The 12311-nt window shown below is 40.1% G+C and overlaps 1 non-coding gene across 1 annotated transcript; it reads left to right on the top strand.

Annotated features, from left to right (window-relative positions):
* Nucleotides 1-3511: 3511 nt before the first annotated feature.
* LOC141694268 (small nucleolar RNA R71) lies at nt 3512-3618 on the top strand. Its single transcript, XR_012563588.1, has one exon. It is a non-coding gene; the product is annotated as a small nucleolar RNA R71 (small nucleolar RNA).
* The last annotated feature ends 8693 nt before the right edge of the window (nt 3619-12311 follow it).

Below are 12311 nucleotides of genomic sequence, written 5' to 3'. Positions count from 1 at the left end.
CGGATGTCAAATTAGGAGGCATTATATTGCTGACGAGATAGTTTACAATATCTGCAAACCATGGTTCTTCCTCCTGAATTGCAAACAACTGCTCATCCGGAAAAGATTCATTGATTAACGTCCTATCTTGTGAAGTAGAATCGGGATTCTCCAACCTAGAGAGATGGTCAGCTACTTGATTCTCAGTACCTTTTCTATCTTTGATCTCTAACTCAAATTCCTGAAGTAAAAGCACCCAACGAATGAGTCTCGGCTTCGAATCCTTCTTAGAAACCAGATAGCGAATAGCTGCATGATCAGTGAATACTGTTACTTTCGTACCAAGCAGATAAGATCGAAATTTCTCAAAGCCAAAGACTATAGCCAAAAGCTCCTTCTCAGTAGTGGTGTAGTTCAATTGGGCACCATTTAAAGTCTTACTCGCATAGTAGACCACATGGAAGAGATTTTTCTTGCGCTGTCCCAGAACTGCACCTACCGCATAATCACTCGCATCACACATCATCTCAAATGGTTCTGTCCAATCTGGTGCTGTAATGACTGGTGCCGTGATCAAACTCTCCTTGAGAGTCTCGAATGCTGCCAAACATTCATCATCAAATTTGAAAGGCACATCTTTCTCAAGCAAATTGCACAACGGCTTAGATATCTTTGAAAAGTCCTTGATGAATCGCCGATAAAAACCCGCATGACCAAGAAAACTACGGATTCCTTTCACAGAATTAGGTGGGGGAAGATTTTCAATGACTCCCACCTTGGCCTTGTCCACCTCCAGACCCTTGCTAGAGACCTTATGCCCAAGGATAATGCCTTCACGCACCATAAAATGACATTTCTCCCAATTAAGCACCAAATTAGTTTCCACGCATCTTTTGAGTACGGCGCGCAGATTATTCAAACATTCATCATATGAGTGTCCAAAGACGGAGAAGTCATCCATGAACACTTCGACGTTATTTCCAATCATGTCAGAGAATATAGCCATCATACATCTCTGAAAGGTGGCCGGTGCGCCATATAACCCAAACGAAACTCTGTGAAAAGCAAATGTGCCAAATGGACAAGTGAAGGTAGTCTTTTTCTGATCCTCTGGTGCAATACAAATCTGATTATACCCGGAATAACCATCCAGAAGACAAAAATACTCATGACCCGCCAATCTGTCAAGCATCTGATCAATAAATGGATGGGGGAAGTGATCCTTCCTTGTGGCTTTGTTCAATTTTTTATAATCCATGCATACTCTCCATCCTGTAACTGTTCGAGTAGGTATGAGCTCATTCTTTTCATTTGCGACCACAGTGATACCTCCCTTCTTAGGTACACATTGTACGGGGCTCACCCACGAGCTGTCAGAAATAGGATAAATGATGCCTGCATCTAGCCATTTCAGAATTTCTTTCTTCACCACCTCCTTCATGATGGGATTCAGTCTTCGCTGCTTTCCACAGTTGGCTTACTACCTTCCTCTAGCAGAATTTTATGCATACAATATGAAGGACTTATCCCCTTGATGTCTGCTATGGTCCATCCAATAGCCGATTTGAATTCTCTCAAAATCCTTAAGAGCTTGTCTTCCTCACTACCTGAAAGGTCAGATGAAATAATAACAGGTAACGTAGATGAATCACCTAAAAAAGCATACCTCAAGTGTTCAGGTAATGGCTTGAGCTCCAAGGTAGGTGCTTCCTCTATTGATGGTTTGAGCTTCCCTTCAGCGTTCTTGAGGTCAGAAGTACCAAGATATTCAAATGGTATGTCCAGCTTTCGCTTCCAGGGAGAAGCGTTCAGATATTGTAATTGCTCGTTGCTATCTTCATCATCGCTGTCAAAATCCCCCACTAAGGCCTTTTCCAATGCATCAGATATTAGCATGTGATCGAGTTCCGAAGTAACCGCAGAATCAATCACATCCACTTTTAAGCACTCCTCATCTTCTGTAGGGAATTTCATTGCCTTGAATACGTTGAAGGTCACATCCTGATCTTGGACCTGCATAGTAAGTTCCCCTTTTTGCACATCTATCAAGGTACGGCCAGTAGCCAAGAAAGGCCTCCCCAAGATTATGGGAATCTTCTTATCTTCCTCAAAATCCAGAATAACAAAATCTGCTGGAAAGAAGAGCTTATCCACTTTGACGAGCACATCCTCAACTATGCCCCTTGGGTAAGTAATGGAACGGTCAGCCAATTGTAGTGACATGTACGTGGGTTTTGGATCAGGCAGATCCAGTTTTTTAAAGATCGACAACGGCATCAGATTAATGCTTGCTCCCAAATCACAAAGGCACTTGTCAAACGTCAGATTGCCAATTGTGCAAGGAATGGTGAAGCTCCCTGGATCTTTCAGTTTTGGTGGTAACTTTTGTTGCAGAACAGCGCTGCATTCTTCCGTGAGAGCAACGGTTTCAAGGTCATCCAGTTTCACCTTCCTTGAAAGAATAGTCTTCATAAACTTCGCATAACTAGGCATTTGTTCCAGAGCCTCAGCGAAAGGTATATTGATGTGAAGTTTCTTGAACACCTCCAGAAACTTCCCGAACTGTCTATCCAGCTTTTGTTGCTGCAATCTCTTAGGAAAAGGTGGTGGAGGATAGAGCTGTTTCTCCCCTGTATTAGCCTCAGGCAGAGTGTGTTCAACAGTAGTCTTCCTTGGTTCCGCCGCTTTCTCCTTTTACTTAGATTCTTTACCTCTAATTTCAGCTTCTACTTCTTTTGCCTTTTCAGCATCAGCTACTTTTCCAGACCTTAAGGTAATAGCCTTGACTTGCTCTTTAGCTTCCTTCCTACCTGGTACTTCCGTGTCACTGGGAAGAGTGCCAGGTTGACGATTGAGCACTGCATTGGCTAATTGACCAATTTGATTTTCCAAGGTCTTGATAGAAACCGCCTGACTCTTGCACAACAGCTTAAGTTCCTCAAAATCAGCACTAGTAGGTGCAGCTGCACTTCCCTGTTGAGGATATGATTGCCTTGTAGCATACTGCTGTGGTTGCTGGAATCCAGGTGGGTTAAACTGTTTACTCACTCCTTGCTGATATGGTGGCTGAATAGCATTCTGATTATTCCCCCAGCTGAAATTTGGATGATTTCTGTTGTTAGGATGATAGGTCGCTGGCACAGGCTGCTGTTGTTGCTGATAATTATTCACATACTGAACAGATTCGTTTACAAGAGAACACTGATCCGTAGCATGAGAACCTGCACAAAGCTCACAAACCATAGCTATTTGATTAACTCCATACGTAGCCAAAGAATCAACCTTCATTGATAGCGCTTGGAGCTGGGCTGCAATAGCGGTGGCTGCATCAACTTCCAGAATACCTGCTACATTGCCTGACATCATCCTCTAAATTGGGTTTTGATGCTCATTTGCAGCCATCGTCTCGATAAGATTATACGCCTCAGTATAGCTTTTAGCCCATAAGGCGCCTCCAGCTGCTGCATCGAGCATGGGCCGAGATTGGGCCCCCAAACCATTATAGAAACCAGTGATCACCATCCAATCCGGCATTCCATGATGTGGACATTTTCTCAACATTTCCTTGTAGCGTTCCCAAGCCTCGCACATAGATTCTGTAGGTTGTTGCGCAAACTGAGTAAGAGCACTCCTCATAGCAGCAGTCTTTGCCATCGGATAAAACTTCACCAGAAACTTTTGCGCAAGATCTTGCCACGTAGTGATGGACCCAGCTGGTTCAGAATGTAACCAGTCTTTAGCCTTGTCCCTTAGTGAGAATGGGAAAAGCCTCAACTTGATAGCCTCATCAGTCACGCCATTATACTTAAAAGTGCTGCAGATCTCGACAAAATTCCTTATGTGCATGTTGGGGTCTTCAGTTGCCGCTCCTCCAAAAGAAACAGAATTATGCACCATCTGAATAGTGCCCGGCTTGATTTCAAAGGTGTTATCTTGAATAGCCGGATGAAGGATGCTTGACTGAATGTCATCAATTTTAGGCCGAGAAAAATCCATAAGAGCTGGATCAGCTTGAACAATACGATCTCCCATGTTTACTGGTTCTTTCTGCTCAGTTCCTGAATCCGAATCCTCAAAATCTAACTTCTCCGGAATATCAAGAACTTCGTCTGTCTCCTCAGCTGTATCTAAAGTCCTCTTGCGAGCACTAGAACGAGTTTGCATAAACGCTTGCTAAAGTACCTGAAACACAACCAGAAAAAATAAGTAACTACTACGTCCTAATCACTGAGTCCTAATGACCAATGATGGTAAGTACATAAACTAAATAAATACGCCGAGTCCCCGGCAGCGGCGCCAAAAACTTGTTAGGGCGAAAACACGCGCTAATATTCACGCAAGTATACGCGTTCACAAGTAATATAGAATATTTTCTAGTTCGTTCCCTCAGAGACTCAGACTAAATTATTGTCTAATTAAACTCACTCACCAATGTATGATTACTTCTCAATGTTAAGATAATAACACTTAAAATTGTTGATTAAATATTAACTATAATTAACTACTTAATTAACCACTTAACTAACACTTCAATTTATCAATAATAAAACACTCATGAGATCACAACTTCATTATTACTTCCTTCTATAGCCATTGTTATTACCTTTAGCATGTGACAGTGATGATATTAATCGAATAACACGAAACTGATAAAAGCCAACTTTCATTGTACTAATACCATTCCACCAAACATCCACAATTAAGATAGAAGTTGAATAGTCATCAATTATGTTGAGTTCCTATATGTCTACAGAAATTGACAACACAACGATTTAAGCACAAGTTATTCCTTTTTGATTACATAGGGCAAATAAAACTGTTAGAGTTACCCACTAATCATGCACAACGTACATGAACCTATGCTAGCATGGCAAGTTCTAAATCTCAAGATCCACCGTCGCTTCACAAGAGATTAACACCCTATCTTATATGTTCGCGACGCACATAAGACGAATACGCACAACCAATACTAGATATCAAGCAATCATCACACACTAAAGTATTAAACAATTAACTAAAGAATTCCATAATAAATCCGTTGCAACCCCATGATCACGATTAGCCCATAATAGAACTTATCGCCATCATGGGTTCATATGAAATCATGATAAACAAACACAAGAAAATAATAACTAGACTAATTATATTAAACAGAGTACGTCACAAGAGTAAATAAGTCAAAGCAAGAAAACTAGCATCCAACGTTACAACGAAACAAGAATCACAAGAAAATATGCTTCCTCTTCGTTGCGGTGTGCTAAATCGGTCTTCTTCCTTATCTCCTTCGCTTCTTGCGTAAAACACAATCTTCTTCTTCTTAATCCCCCCTGTGAAAACGTCTCAAATCTACTTATATAATAGTCCCATAAAACTCAGATTACATAGAAGTTGGAAGCCAAACAAAAGTAGAAGTCTACAATAATTCAGCAAAATTCCCGACCCTGCGCGGCCGCTCAGCATAGCTGCGCGGGCGCGCAGGTTACTGCGCGGCCGCTCAGCATAGCTGCGCGGGCGCGCAGGCCTCTACTGGAAAAAATCCAAGTTTGCTCTGTTTCTTCGCCGTAATCTGCCCGTTCCTTTCCTCTCGCAATGGTGAACACATGCCAAGGCTTATTCTTGATGATTCCTTCCCCGAAATGCAACTAATACCCTGAAATGCATAAACACTAGAAAAACGCATCAAATACACAAAATACTTGATTTCAAGACACCAATTTAAGCCATTTTAAGACGTTCTAAGTGGTATAAAATGCCACTTATCATTGGGGTTATTACACTCTGACTTCAAGAAAAGTTTCTAAGACAACCTCTGAAATGGCTCAAGTTGTTCAGAGTCAAGAGATAGTTAGTTCTGATATATCAAAGAAGCAAGTAACCTCTGACATAGCTCAAGTTAACTTGATATCAGAACATAAATAAAAGGAAACCTCTGACATTGCTCATGTTAAACCTTCGAAGATACTCCTACCAGGATTCACCAAAGCCAAACAAACTCAACCTTTGAAGACTGCTGCAAGTGGTTTTGAAGCAAGAATGGTTACTGGAAAGGAAGCAAGAGATAAAACTGGATTGGGAAGTGCTGATGAAAGAAGAATATAGAACACAACCAATGATCCAACTTCCTTAAGTGAACCAGGTATTGGAGCAACTCCTGAGAGATTGAATCAACTAGAATCTGTACAAATGGTTTACCATATCTACTTGAAAGAACACATCTTGTTGTACTTCATGACAGATGGTAGGGTTTATCATATAAGGGAAAATGCCATTCCACTGAAGTATTTTGAAGAACTGGAACATGTATTATTCTTACTTCAAGTGAATGACAAAATAACAGAAAGTTGTTAGTCCCTTAACAATATAGCAAGAATTACAGAAGGGGGGTTGAATGGAATTTTTGAACCTTTTTCTTGAAATAAAAATGTTCAACTCGATTATGGATATATTTGTTTTGATTAGCACAATGCGGAATGTAAACTTGAATGAATCAAAACATAAGTAATTAAAAACAAGAGTCTTTAAAAACTTTCTGGTGGATTTAAACAATTCCACCAGAGATATATTTAATATATCGAGCGGACTCTGTGTGCAGAAATGCTCACAGCTGCTTACACAAATAGAACTGCTAAGAACACAGGAAATGCTAAAGATAGTGCTTACAAAGATTTCTCTGTTGTTGTTTCTTAGCAATCTCAGTTATTTTTCTATTTGCTACTCTCTTGGTTTATATATTACCAAGATTACAAAGTCAAAAGAACTGAACAAATATAAAATCTAACAGTCTTGATCTTTTCTGCTTTTCGTCCTCTATTACCCAGTTAATGGGCTTCCACAGTGTACTTGTATCCAACTCAACGGCTGTGTGTCAGCTTTCACTGTTCAACTGATGTTTGAATCTTGATATGATCATCTGTCGACTTTCAGATCATCCGTCGATGACTTAATTGATCATCCGTCGACTGCTATGTTAAACATCCGTTGATAGTCATTTGATCATCCGTCGAGGCTTTGTTAAGCATCCGTTGGTAGCTATTTTGGTCATCCGTTGAAGCTTTGTTAATCATCCGTTGGTAGCTATTTTGGCACTTGACTTCATTTCACTTATACAGAATTACAAGACATTGCTTATGCACAGTTAATCAACCTATTCTGCATATCTAGTTAAAGTCAACATGACTTATATGCTACTCCAGATTCTATACAAAGGTGCATACAACACTGTGCTACAAACTTATTATTACATAAGCTACTCACTCGATGGATAATAAGTTAATCATCCATCGGGACTATAATGAGTTATCCGTCGGGACTATAATTCTTATCCGTCGAGTGCTACATTATTTCACTAAGTAAAATCTACTTAGATGTTTTGTTTAGGTAATCATCAAGTACACAACATATTCACAACAATCTCCCCCAATTTATGTCTACTGGAATTGTAGCCATAAATTAAGAGATACTTGATGATAACAAAACATCCTAAACATATATTTTTAAAGATAAGTAGATAAAACTGAAAGTGCTTCAATTTAAACAAAAATGTACAAGGTTTGGCTCACAGTTAGTTCAAGATGCTCCTCTAGTCTGAGCAGATTTTTCTAGATTCTTGAAGGTCTGGATCTTCTTCCAAGCTTTCTGTTGTTTTCTTCAATTTGATTCTGGAGCTTTCTGTGGAATTCTAATTCATCAGATTCTGAGAGATCTAACATTTCTTGCATTTCCAAGAGAGTCTCATTGCTAGAGATACTCAATTGGTCTTCTAATCTGAAGAATCTTCTCACACCCTTATCATCCATGAATTCCATCAGCCAGTAGGGCCTTAGATGCACTCTTCTCCCTGTGTATGGGATGATAAGAGTTTTGGGTAGTGCATCTTTGGCTCTGACACTCCTTAGCTCTTCAATCTTCTTCAATACTAATCTTCTTGCAGTTACATTGAACCCAAAGTTTTTCTTAAAGGATGAATAGACTTTGATCAACACAGCTTGGCTTTCTTGAAGTATCCTGTGAAGAGGCCACTGAATCTCCCTTCCCCCTTTGTACTTGAACACCAACCTTTCAGGTAGGTTTCTGTATGCATCAATTGCCCTTACCTCATCCAGCTCCTCCAGATAAAGGTTTAGATCTGAGAATTCTTTGATGTCACACAAGTACAAGTAGTCTCCCCTGTTGACCTTGGGTTGAGCTTTGACTACTGACTTGGATTTGAGAGGTGACAGCTTCACTTTCTTGACTGCCCTTGATTTTGTCCTTCTTGGCTTAGTAAGAATTGGCAAGTTGAAGTCAGGAATTGGTAATTTATCCCACTCTATTGGCTCATCCTTTGGCACAATAGGCTCTCCATGTATGTTCCTGTAGGGGTCCACCACCCTTATGTCTTCAAACACCACAGAGGGCTTTGATGCTTGAGTTTCAGCTTGAGTGGATTTCTTTGGAAATTGATCTTCCAATTCCTTGTCAACAACATCCAACTTTCTTTTTGTTCTTTTATCCAGTTCTTTCTTTCTTGGGGATTTCTTCTGTTCTTCAATCTTCTTCTCTGATTCAGTAGCTTGAGATGGTTGAGAGGGAATTTGTTGAGAAGAATTCACAGCCTGTAGCTTGGCCAAGATAGCAAACTGTTCTTTCTTTTGTTTAGACTTCTTTGCATCTAGAGCAGCTTGCCTCTTTTCCTGCTTCAATCTGGCTTTTTCTTCTTCCTTTGCATGAGCAAATTGTGGATGTCCAGCTACCACACAAATTTCCTTCCCATTTCTGAATATCTTTGTAATTCTCTTTCTTGAGGCTGAATCAGCTGGATCTTTGTAGAGGAGAATAGATCTTGACAGAAGCTTCTTTTCATCAGGCTTGGGTGTCTCATACACAGAATCCATAGGGTTCTTCAAAGATAACTTTGGATAATTTGCCCTTGGTTTAAGAATTATCTCAGCCTTTGTAGTCTTGATGCAGGAAGATTATCCTTTCTCCAGATAGTTCATGCTCATCTCATTCACATTGATTGGCTTGACATGAGAGTGATGGATGGCTGACTGATCTGGTTCCTTGACTAATTGAAACTTTTTCTGTATTTCCTCATCAATCTTTTTCCAGTTGATCAGAGTCAACTCTCCTTTATCAACATCTTTCAAATTTGTTGCTGCTGCATTTATAAGATCTATACCATCTGCAACTGGTGGCTTGGAGATAGTAATTAAAGGTACAATTACTTTGCTGATTTGAACTAGAAGTTTCTCCCCCTCAGTTGGACCTTTCTCCCCCTCACTTGATTCTCTCTCCCCCTTTTTGTTATCATCAAGTGGAGGAGTTAGGCCTTGTGCTTTAGCCAGTTGCATAAGAAGATTTGTCTGAGTCTGTTGATTTTGAAGAAGTAGAGCCACTGAATTCTCAATAACCTGAACTCTGTTCTCCAGCTTGGCTATCTTCTTGTCAGAATCTGATTCTCTTCTTAATCTTAGTAATAGATCATGCATGGTACCATATGGCATTATTGAATCCAGCTTCTCAGAGTTATATGTCTTTAAGTCAGCTATATCCTTTTTCAATTCATCCACACTGAGATTCTGTCTTGAGTGTTGGATCTTCATTAAATGTAAAGAGTCTAGGTGAGCTTGAAGAACAGCCTTGGTACCAGCATCTGAAGCTTCCTGAAGGGCCTGCTGAATAACTATTACTTGTTTTACCAAAGAGACCTCAAATTGCCCTGGTGAAAATTTCTTTGCCCATGCCCATTTAGGTAAACTGAAAGCAGAACTTGGGCCTTCAGCTCCCCCTAAGTTCATGCTTCCATCCAAAGAACCAGAGTCATCATCATCAGAATTTACTCCAAATTCTTCAGATGGCTCTCCAGCTTGAGAAGGCATTCTGTTCACAGCAGCTTTATCTCTTTGAAGAGATTCTGTGGTGTGCACTAAATTCAAAGTCTGCTCTGCCTCCACATTGCCCTGAGCAGCCAACAGTTGATAGGCTGAAACAGGGTGAGTAAAAGTGTCAGCATCCAAGGAAATGTTATCAATTACAGCTTTGTAATCTTGCTAAAATTGTCTTTCCTTTTCAGCATCATCCACAATCATTGATTCACTAGCAATGGCTGGTTCCATCCTTATTTCTCCAGTACCTGCCTTTCTCTCATATTCTCTCTTTTGTTGTATCAGGGTCTCACCCTGGCTCCCCACCCTCACACCCTCACCTTCACCTACTAAGGTGGGACTCCTCTCACTCACTTTTGCCAATCCTGAATGAATGGATTGCTGAGATTCACTCTTTTCCTCTCCTTTTGCCTGGAAGCAACCCAGCCTCTCACTCAATGCACTCTCCTCTCTCAGTCCTAAGAGTGATTGTATTACCACCAAATCTTCTGCACTTGAAATTATTGAAGTTTGAAGTTGTGCAGAGACACTCGACAGATAAGTGATATCCGTCGAGTGAGTGGTAAAGCTATCCGACGGATAACTGCTGTTAAGCTTATCCGTCGGGATACAATCACTACTCGACGGATGAGCAATATCCATCGAGAGAGTAGAAATGAATGAGGTGGGAAGAGAAACTATTGTTGACTCTGTGTTGATTGAAGTTATTTGAGGCACAAATGTCACAATAGAATCAGAAAGAATTGGCAAGTGAGCCAACAAATCATCTAAAAGATGATGCTCACTTGCACTAGATTTTGGCTTCCCCAACAGAGTTAAAGAAGGGGAATCAGGAATTGAAGTGTTTATCATGTCCACTTCCAGTGAGTTAGTTGGTGAGTATTGTGTTTCTGTGGCTTCTATTATGAGAGATTTTGGCTGTGACTCCACATTTATTGGAGCCACATCAATCTGAATTTGAGAAGGTGCAGGGACTGTGTCTTTAGCACCAGTTTGCACTAAGTGTGTGCCCTGTGCATCCCCAGTTGTTTTGTATTTCTTCTTTCTAGTGTAAGTTTGGTGTGAGCTTGTGTCCCTAACCCTCTTGACCTGTGCTCTTGGATGAGAGCTTTGTTCAATAGCCACATCCTTTTGGGAGGATGCATCTAGAATTGAGCTTTTGTCCTTTTTAAGCACTACAGTTTGTTGGGAAACTGCAGTGTGGCTAGGCTGGGATTCACTCAACTCTCCAACCTTATTCTTGGGGTTTCTTTGATGTTCACCCCTTCCCTCACCTATCTTACCCTCCTTCACACTCCCCTCTTTGGTTTTGGTAGATTTTTGAACTGGTACCTTTTGAGAGATACCATAGGGGGTTTTCTTTGATTTGGATTTAGAAATTGCAGTTGTTTTGGCAGCTTTGGTAGGCAACTGTTTGGTCATTGTCACAGTTGCCATAGCTATGCCTGAAGTCAAAGAAATAGAAGAGATTGGAATAGTTGAGGGTCTGGATGAACTTACCTCACTTACCTGAGGTGTCAGCATTACAGGAAAATAGAACATTGTCACATCCTTGTGATGGTTGGCTCTGTTCAAGTCTGCAATGATTCTTCTCTCTTGAACCCAACAAGCTAATTTGTTGTTTGGGTTCTCAAGTTCAATCTCTTGACAAAGATGGTTAGCCAAAAGCATAAAAAGTCTAGCATAGTAAATATTCTTTCCTCTTTTGGCTAAGTCGCCTAGTTTAAAACCTAACTCATACACAACAAGGTCACTGAAATTGTAATATTTGTCTGTAACTAGCATGTATAGCATGTTAAGCATGGAAATGTTCACAGAATCAAAATTACTGATTTTTCCAGAAAAGACTTTAGTTACTACATCACACAAGTAACTTCATTCCTTTCTAAGACCTAGTCTTTTAATTTCACTTAGTTTTGCAGTAGGAAGTGCATAATGAATGGAATTGAGCATATTGACAATATCAGTGTCAGTGTGTGGTGCAGTTACATTATCATCAGGAATTTTGAAACATGCTTTTATGACATCACTATTGATACAGAAATCATTACCTTTGATGGTTTTGTCAGTAGAGTTATAGATTGATGTTGTCCACATCTCCTCAACAACTTCACAATAAATTGTGGGTGATTCCAGCATGGCAAAACTTAACTTGCTGTTGTTCACGAAGTCCATCATCTTATGATAGTCTTCAAATTGCTGAATCCCCTTATTGACCAAGGCAGTGAAGTTGTTCTTCTCATAGAAGAACCCAGTCTGTGACATAATCTTAACTACGGGTGCCATTGTTAGAGAAGAAAAGCTTGAAGAGAAAGAGGATTTTTGCTTGAGAGAGAATGAAGTAACATAGTTGAATTTGAGAATGATAAAAGAAAATGATTAGAATGGAATAAGCTTTTATACTTTACTCAAAATCAACTGATAAAAATAATAAAGAGAAGTAAATTACCCAATAGAAATTGTCTA

This window comes from Apium graveolens, chromosome 10 (genome assembly GCF_009905375.1).
Source record: "Apium graveolens cultivar Ventura chromosome 10, ASM990537v1, whole genome shotgun sequence".
NCBI classification, from domain to species: domain Eukaryota; kingdom Viridiplantae; phylum Streptophyta; class Magnoliopsida; order Apiales; family Apiaceae; genus Apium; species Apium graveolens.
The sequence above is the reverse complement of the archived record's forward strand: the minus strand, read 5'-3'. Positions and strand labels throughout refer to the sequence as shown.